The sequence below is a fragment of the Melitaea cinxia genome, chromosome 14 (genome assembly GCF_905220565.1).
Source record: "Melitaea cinxia chromosome 14, ilMelCinx1.1, whole genome shotgun sequence".
NCBI lineage: Eukaryota > Metazoa > Arthropoda > Insecta > Lepidoptera > Nymphalidae > Melitaea > Melitaea cinxia.
The window spans coordinates 16,765,466-16,775,791 of record NC_059407.1 but is presented as its reverse complement, the minus strand read 5'-3'; the positions used below and the strand labels follow the sequence as shown (position 1 = coordinate 16,775,791).

At 34.8% G+C, this 10,326-nt stretch overlaps 1 non-coding gene across 1 annotated transcript; it reads left to right on the top strand.

The window, feature by feature from the left end:
• Positions 1–5,156: 5,156 nt before the first annotated feature.
• Trnav-uac lies at positions 5,157–5,229 on the top strand. The gene has a single exon. It is a non-coding gene; the product is annotated as a tRNA-Val (tRNA).
• Positions 5,230–10,326: the final 5,097 nt, after the last annotated feature.

Genomic DNA, 10,326 nt, shown 5'->3' with positions numbered 1-10,326 from the left:
TCTTCACATACTTTTACGTATAATATATTTCTATGTATATTTGAGATTTTCTTAGATTCTATTATGTACATTTCACGTCCTATCCTATCAACTATTCTTCAACAATATTTAGATTTCCACAGGGAGAACGTGACTGCTTGCGTTTTCAACACTGTGTATAAGACAGACTTATATCCGTCCAAATAAAAAAAAACTGGATTTTGTTCTCGAAGGGCAAAAAAACGTATAGTAAACTGTAAAATAAATATACCTACAATTAAATGCGTATTATTAAACAACTCAAACAGTACTCTTCAAATCACGATCACATTTAAATTGAACTACGCGACAAGCACCAACTTTCGTTTAAAAAAAGAATCATCAAAATCGGCACATTCAGTAAAAAAGTTATAAGGTAATATAATAAAACATACAGTCGAAGTGAGAACCTAGAGTCGTATAAGCCGTATGTTTTTATTGTAACCGTAATATTCTCATATAAATAAAACAAGTACATATTACGCTTACGTAACAACAAATGACCAACTTATATAAAAATCTGGTTTAAAAACCTAATCTCTTTATAATCATGTAAATGAAGTAAATCGACGGGTGCAAAGTAAAAAAAGTTAACTACAATTTTGAGATTTTTCTTTTATTGCAGTAACTAACTAAAAACTTTATATTTTACAACATGGCAAAATAAAAAATACAAATATCACCTCATTTCTTGTACTTTTGTCAAGTAAAAGAAGACAACTACTGCTGTTTTGTAAAATTACACGACGTACATGCGTTCAACTACCACCTGGCCGCTTTTACGCAGTCCGCACGGGGGGCGCACGTTCATTCCTATTGTGTCATCAGTCAGATGTCATGTGCTTCGCCGGCCGGCAACAATGTTAGTTTGTTTTGGCTTTTTACGTATTATGGTTTATTGAACGTGTTATCATAATAATAAACCATTTGAACACATCACAATAGACATGGAAAGACGTTTTTGGAAATTTTTGGAATTGGAAAAGTCATACTTATAAATATATGAAACATCTTTATTAAAGCCAGATTTATTAATTCCTATGTAGAAACGACCAAGTGGTAGTTAACTCAGTTGTCATATTTTTAAGCACAATGTAGAGGCAGACAACTGCAATATCTCGTAAATTAAACATAATTAGAAGAAATGAAATATACAAGTGTTTGTCTTTATAAAAAATATAGTAGTGATGAAAATTTCAACAAACAATGATGCGTCAAGTTGGCCGGTATATCCAATAAAAACCACTTGCTTACGAAATGAAACCTTATATCATAAGCTTCAATTTTTATTATGGACAGAACACGGTAAACTACCGGAGAAAAAAGATATCACACCTGACATCATAGGGCTGCCTATGGACTTAAACCACTTCAGTACGAACGCTATTCTCAAAAAATGCCTTCGCTGACGTCATAAATCTTTTTGTCCGTACGCCCATTGTTATACAAAAAAATAACTACCTGAGAATAACAATGTTGCACCCCCCGCTCGGCCCTTCCCGCTCCGCACCGCAGCGGTTCCACTGACCGGTTTTTAAATAGTTGCCAGTCGTTATTTGCTTGTTGCTTGCCTACGTCTTATTATCGGTATCATCAGTTAATGCGACTTTTTGACTTTGGCTATGGTAAACGGACTCTTGATAACAACTTATGATTTGGTACTTATGTCTACTTCTTAAACCTACGATTGTGGCTGTGTATACTGGACTCGATTACTCCTGCTGTGAACTTTTTGATTCCTTTCAAAATGGAACAAATAAACCGGCGATGTGTTTTATGTCCTCGATCTATATATCGAGCTGTACAGCGACATGTTTTAGGAGAAAACATTCTCCAACAACCAGAGTTGGCAGAGTATATTCAACAACAAGCTATGGAACAAGTAAGTACAAACACAATATACAGATATATATACATTATAGTTTGTTAACTTTTTGAGTTTGATGCCCCTTTTATGTAGGCGACATGTGTAACCAAATGTTACCTAAGGCATTGCTGAATCCTTTTGGGATTATGAGCGTGATAGTGATGCATTTATGTATGTATTTTAGCGGCCGTTTCAACGCATAGCACACACTTTCTCTTACGCCTTATTTGATATTTTTTCTTGCCTTAATGTTTAATTCGTACATTTTCAGATCGAATTCAATAACGAGCGGGCTATTTGTCATCGCTGTTGGCAAAGAGCAGTCAATCATATTAGAATTCAACAAGAAGCACTTGTTCCTGTACCTGACCCGGAACCAGATGAACAACCCGTACAAGAAAGTATTAACGTTCCAGAATATAGAAGAGCTCCTAACAGGGGTGATCATTGTATTTTTAATTATTGTAATAATCCAACACGTTACCGTATACCACATAGTGTCAAAGTACATATGCTATGTGAGTTTAATTTGTATGTTCCAAGTAATGCCAGAGTATGTATAGAACATTTACAAAATAATAATTGGAGTGACTTGATTAATCACTGTAACATGGTTCAACAATTCAACGCAGAGCAGTTTACAGATGTATGCAATATTTTAAAAAGTGCTATTACCTCGAGACTTTCTTTCGACGTAATAAATGGGTTAACTGATGAGGAACTACATTTTTGGGTCGGTTTAAATAATGATCAATTCAATGAAATATTACGGGAAACACCACGTCTGGGTGAAGGAAATAATCGTCCTCGGACTATTCTTGGTGTTTATTTGTCGAAATTAAGATCAGGCGAATCAAATGTACGACTAAGTACGTTATTCAATATGTCTCGTCGCACATTAGAGCGTAAACTATCAATCGCAAGAGAGTCCTTAATGACATTTGTTGACTTACATTTGGGGTTTAACCACATATCTAGAAATAGAATTCTCGAACGGAATTTATTTATACCAAAAAGCATTTTCGGAAATAACGAAAATACAAAAGCAATTATTATTTGTGACGGCACTTATGTTTACATTGAAAAAAGTTCGAATTTTCTTTTTCAACGACAGACCTATAGTTTACATAAGTTTGAGAATCTTTTAAAACCATTCTTGCTCGTATGTAGTGATGGATATATAATAGATGTGCTAGGCCCATATTCTGCCGTTACTTCGGATGCAACGATTATGGCAAACATAGTCAATAATGAAGACAGCCCCTTTCACTGGATTTTGGAGCAAGGCGATGCTCTAATTCTCGATCGAGGTTTTAGAGACAGTATACAAGCTCTTGAGGAATGTGGTTATGAAGCCCATATACCTCCCACTAAGGCAAGGGGTTCCTCTCAGCTAACGACAGAAGAAGCGAATAAGTCACGATTAATAACTATTTGTCGTTGGGTGATCGAAGCTATAAATGGGCGAATCAAACAATGTTTCAAACTTCTACGCCAGACGTACTTTAACAGAGCCCTTACGCATATGTTCACAGATTTTCAGATAGCTGCTAGTCTTGTAAATGCATTTCATCCAGTGTTTATCGACAATAACCGTGCTGCTGAGTTTGTGACCATAATTAATGAAAAAATAAACACGCCTAATGTATTATATGATTATGTAGAGTTAAAAAATCTGAATAGGCAGCGAGTAATGTTTTTAAGGATCGACGGAAACGATCTCTTAGTAGATTTTCCACGTTTGGTTGAGGAAGATATTATTATGTATGCATTAGGCACATATCATTTGAAATTATCAAAATCATACGTAGCGGAACACTTACGAGACGGTGTTTACGTTATAGAAGTTTGCAGGGAAGACAGATTACCTGACCTTCAAGAATGTAATATATTTTTAAACAATGTGTGGTTGCTTCGTGGACGAATTCAGTCCAGACATGTAAGAGCACGAACTTATTTTTCATATGTGCTCGTAGACCGTCAACAACAAGGGAGGGATGCTTTAGTTCATCATTATTGTACGTGTTTGACAGGGCAGCGCACAATTGGTGCGTGTGCCCATATTATTTCAATAATATGGTATTTAGGCGTTGGTCGCCACGATGTTTTTATTCCCCCGGCACTATATTTAGAAGACATCATTTGTGACGATGAATTTGTATAGACCATGGAAGTAACTGTAATAAATGATTATTAAAAAATAAAAGTGTTTATTTTGGTAGTATCACCCTAAGGTTAATTACCCAAGTGATAAGCTGACTAAAATACAGCATAGAATGATTTTTTTTCCATTGTAGGTTTGATTTTAACAAAAAAAGTAGGAGCCAAAAATATAACTTTCAAAGTTCCAGACTGTACATTTCCGGTCCATTCATAACATAAACTGTTTCATTTCAGTATCTTTAGGTTATAAGCAATAGGCTAACAGACATTATAACTTTATTGGCTATGCCGGCCAGGGTCCATACAAAAGTGCCCATCATTCTTTGGTTTGAAATTGACAAAATGGGAGCACTTTTTCCTATTTTGCGCTCTCCTGAATAGTTGCTGTTTTTAACCGACTTCCAAAAAAGGAGGAGGTTCTCAATTCGACTGTATTTTTTTTTTTTTTTTTTTTTTTTTTTTTTTATGTATGTTACATCAGAACTTTTGACCGGGTAGACCGATTTCGACAAATTTTGTTTTAATCGAAAGGTTTTGTGTGCCAATTGGTCCCATTTAAATTTATTTGAGATCTAACAACTACTTTTCGAGTTATATCTAATAATGCGTTTTTACTTGACGCTTTTTTCGTCGACCTACGTTGTATTATACCACATAACTTTCTACTGGATATACCGATTTTGATAATTCTTTTTTTGTTGGAAAGGGGATATCCTTAGTTTGGTACCATGATAAGGAAACCAGGATCTGATGATGGGATCCTAGACAAATCGAGGGAAACCCTCGAAAATCCGCAATAACTTTTTACTGGGTGTACCGATTTTGATAATTTTTAATTTAATCGAAAGCTGATGTTTATCATTTGGTCACATATAAATTTTATCGAGATCTGATAACTACTTTTTGAGTAATCTTTGATAACGCGTAGTTGCTTGACTATTTTTTTGTCGATCTACGTTGTATTACTGTTGATGTAATTGAAGTCGGTTTTTTTTTCGTTTGCGAGCAAACACAATTATGTATATAACTCTTTTTACTTTGCACCCGTCGTAATGACGTACGAATTGTGTAACGTAACATTACCGCTATTTCGCTACTCGATGTAACGGGTTCCGTGGTGTAGTGGTTATCACATCTGCTTTACACGCAGAAGGCCGCCAGTTCGATCCTGGCCGGAATCATATGTTTTTGCTTTTTTTTAATGCTAACCTTATTTTATTTTCTTTTTTAGAATTATTAATCAAAAAAAAACTATTATACCTGGCGTTATAAAATGAGCAACTACTAATCAACTGAATATATATTTTTCTTACACATTTGGTTCTTTTGACTATTATTGTGTTTTGTGAGGTTTGATTTGATTGTAAATTCATTTTAAAAACCATTTTAATTAACATATTTTAAAAAATCATAGTCACAGACCACATTTTAATTAGAAACTATACTTATAAAGAAAATATGAATAGAGTATATCAAGAGAATAACAGTGTAGAGATGCGAACTAAAGACGAACTTCACCCATCTGTTTAAAGGAATTATTATGTATATATTTCTTTTAGTATATAAGAAAAAAAAAAAAAAAAAAAAAATACAGTCGAATTGAGAACCTCCTCCTTTTTTGGAAGTCGGTTAAAAAATCGCGAAAGGGTTGGTTGAAAAATTCTTGGCTATAGTAAATTCAGAGAGCACGTTAAGCCGTCGGTCCCGGTTGTTATCATGTACACCTGATAGCGATCGTTACTCATAGTACAGAATATATCCGCCAACCCGCATTGCAGCAGCGTGGTGGATTAAGTTCTGATCCTTCTCCTACACGGGGAATGAGGCCTATGCCCAGTAATGGGATATTACAGGCTGAAGCGAAGTAAATTCGAAATTTAAAAATATATTTTTATTTAAAAAGCCACCGATCAGTTTAAACAATAAAGACAGTATGAAACCCGTAGAAAATGCAAACGTTGTGTTGTGTGTTATTTACCTGCCATGACTACTGAGAGGCAGGTATAAACAGGTACATTAATATATATTGTTCTAGTCACTTTCACCCACATGTTTAATAAATAAATCTTGCATCAAAATGAGCGCTGTTTCATCGCGAATAGGGTTGTCTGATGAAAGTCTGGTTTGAATAGCGGTTGGTGAATATAATATAGCCTGGCCAGAAATTTTCCAGTCATCCCTTTCCCGGTTTATCGTTAACATACTATGAGAAGATATATAATAATTTTTATCCATTAAACAGATTGGTGAAGATCATGTCTAGCACGGGTCATATATATTGATAAATAAAAACTTTTTTGTACTATCTATTTAAAAATAATTAATTAACAAAGCCAAAGTAAATATAACATGATCACTATTTATAATATAACAAAATTTTCTTTATAAATATGGTTTACTCCGCGCCACATCGAGGCTGTTCATTCAACAAATTAATTTTAACATCCCATTACCCATTAACTCGCTAAATTATTAATTTAACTACCGTCAAAGGATTATCGCTTTTATCGATCTCCAGCTGATAACCCTTTGATAAAGATTCGTTAAGTGATCGGAATAATTATATCCTTATATAGAGTTATATTTAACTTTGAAAGGCAAAGTTACTTTAGAGGTAAATATCCCTTTTTAATCAGGTTTTGCAGCGCTGGCTTCCATGCAGAACACATGACTGGTTATAATTAAGTTTATAATGGTGTATTAAATACACACATGATGGTCGTCTGTTCGTAAAGTAACTTAATGCTTGTGTTATAGGTAACAGCCGACTAGTATAGCTGCATTTTTTTCCGATAAATATAATATACTTATAAGTAATACCTACATAAATATATAAATAAATATTTATTTCACACCCAGACTCAGGGTGTGAACACAACCCTCGGAGCAGAAAGCAGGGTCACTACAAACTGCGTAAAACGAGTTAGTCAAAATATTATTATTATTAATGTAAATAGTAACGATTACTAATTACTGTGTGGCTACGGTACTAAAGAATATAGCCACCCCCTCTCTTCCCGTGGGTGTCGTAAGAGGCGACTAAGGGATAACACATTTCCACTACTACCTTGGAACTTAAAAAGCCGACCGGTGGCGGGATAACCATTCAACTGCTAGCTTTGAAATACACAGGCCGAAGACGGGCAGCAGCGTCTTCGGTGCGACAAAGCCAGCACTGCGGTCACCAACCCGCCTGCCCAGCGTGGTGACTATGGGCAAAACACATGAGTTCACCCTATTTTTGGCGTAAACTTATGGAGGCCTATGTCCAGCAGTGGACTGTGATAGGCTGTAATGATGATGATGATGATGATGATGATGAAATATTAACAATTTTTTAATATATTTTAATTTTGAGTGTTCGCCAGTTTTGAGGGTGGCCACGGGTTGGCGGATAATGCGGGTTGGCGGAAAACACACGTATTATATAAACGCTCAGACCAGGACAAATATATTTGTAATGTCTTTGCGAATATTTTACACATCCAAGATTCCGACCCACAACCTGACTACCATACTATCTATAGAGTTACCTAAAAGTAAAGCCAGCTAAGTTTATATCAATGTGTTGGAATATTGCACGTACTCGTGTATTCGGAAGACTCCTTCTGTTATTCATTCATGGTTCATTCTTTCAGTATTGTAATTACTATTAAATAGTTGTGTTCGCTTGCAAACGAAAATAAAACCGACTTCATTTACTTCGACAAGTAACAAAGTAGAGTAAGTAGACGAAAAATAGTCAAGTAAATACGCATTATAAGATAATAACTCAAAACTACCCGTTAGATCTCAATTAAATTGTAATGGAACTATATGACATACACCACCTTTCGATTAAAGTAAAAATCACCAACATCGGTTTACACAGTCAAAAATTCTAAGGTAACATATTTTTTTTTTTATATATTATATACAGTCGAATTGAGAACCTCCACTTTTTGGAAGTCGGTTAAAATAAATCTGATCATCAAACAACCAAGATATCTCTTCTCTCCTATATACCACGAAATTATACACGGCTTTTTTTATGGTGTGTGAGTGTGACCCGCAGACGTGTAATATCTTGGCGGGTCAAGCCGGCGACAGATCTGAAGTAAAGTTGGGCGGGAGATGAATGGCGAAGGGCGCAGATAGCCTTCGAGCAGATCGTGATAAATGATGCCTGAATACATTACCTCTTACATACACGTCATGGGAGCGCTATTGAGACTTGAAAGAGACAAATGTATGGTTTTGGTAAAGCGAATCGAAAAATGATAGTTTGGTCATTCCATAGACTATTCTCAAATTTTATCGATATATTTTTCTGCCTCACCAATAGCTGATAAATATAATTGTGTAATTAATCTTTATCAAATGATAAATTTGATGCTATAATGGTTTTCCTGAAATGAAATTAAAAGTGCGTCTGACAGATATTTGTATTAACAATCTGTACATACATAAGTTATAAAATTTATTGACGTGGAATAAGCTCTAAGACAGATTTAACTTCTTGCTGAAGGCTATCAGATGTTTGTTATAGTATCGGTAATTGAGAATATTTAAAAATTTAAAAAATTATACAGCTATTAATGAATCAAAAGGTTCCTATGAAGTCTCTGTGAGCTATTTTTGATATTTTTTTTTCTTTCAACACTAAATTACTACGAACTTACGGGTACTGGATTCCTATCGGCTTGACACTCTTCTTACCATATAATCGTTATACCTGCTTTTTCATACAAGCCTCCCAAGAGACGCTAGATCGTTCATACATAACTGCCACACATGATCATTGTCAGACGTCATGGCTGGCAAAATACCTGGAGGTTTATAAATAATCACATACTTGTGCCTAAGCTTCTTAATAAATTAAATAATATTAGCATATACTCTAGAAGATGATAGAAACTATTTTTTTTTGCAAGACCTACTTGTGTCTGAAGCAAAGAGCTATACAGGCAGTATGTATGGATTTAAAATACTTGAGTAAAAAATATGTTTATACAGTGTTAGACTCCTAAGTGCGTTAATTCAAATAGAGGTTTTTGTAGCTGTTATAAATCACATTCAACGTGAAAAAAATCCTAGCCTATTTTTAAATTTGACTTATTGTTTAAATAGACGAGCTATTTTGATAGACTCGTTCCGTATAAATACCTTTCAGTAGCGCGTAAGCATGGTTATTAATCAACAGTAAAATAATTCTACGAGAAAAGGAATTATATTTCCATATGCGGCTCTTTAGTTGTATGTGACAGTATTATTATTTCACTTCGTCGACGTTTTTTTAGGTCTAAAAAAATTGTATTGAACGCCTGTAATATCCCACTGCTGGGCGTAGGCTTCTTTTTCCATGCAAGAGAAAGATCAGAGCTTAATCCACCACGCTTAACGATCGTTATCAGGTGTACATGATAACAACCAGGACCGACGGCTTCACGTGCTCTCCGAGACACGGTGGAGAGACCCAGGAGGACTGCACAAATACCCAGATCACGGCAAACATCTGTATGGCCAATACTTAATACAATACTATTGCTGTGACGCAAGTATTAAATAGTCATGAAGAATTACATTACCAGAGTCGGCTACAATCCGCGGAGCAGAAACCAGGGCCACTTCAAAGTGAGCCAACGTACTAGTTAAAGAAATATATATGGAAATATATGTATATATGGAAATATATAGAATATACAATAGTATGGAAATATCTTATAACGCAGATTTTGAATCCAGAAACTGAATTTTGATTAGAACGTTTCTACGCGAAGTATTTTGAATAAAAATCGTTTTCGTAAATCGTATTTATAATATCGAAGCCTTCATTACAATGATTCGAGTCGTTCGCTCCCTTTCACGTTCCCTCGCTCCGGACTGATTGAGTAAACAATTTTTGATAAACGAAATAATTCAAACAAATCTTTACGACTCGGGTAAAATTAATTTGGGATTTACATTTTTGTTATTTTAATTTAATATCCATTGTTGAAATACGATTTGAAGATTTTACACAATCTTAAAAAATGTAATTAAAAATTATTCTTAGCCGACTTCAAAAAAAGGAGGAGGTTCTCAATTCGATTGTATGTTTTTCTGTTATGTATGTTACCTCAGAACTTTTGACTGGGTGGACCGATTGCGATGATTTTTTTTTAATTAATAGATTGTTTATGTCATATGTGGTCTCATTTAAATTTAATTAAGATCTAACAAGTACTGTGTGGCTACGGTACTAAAGAATTTAGCCACCCCCTCTCTTCCCGTGGGTGTCGTAAGAGGCGACTAAGGGA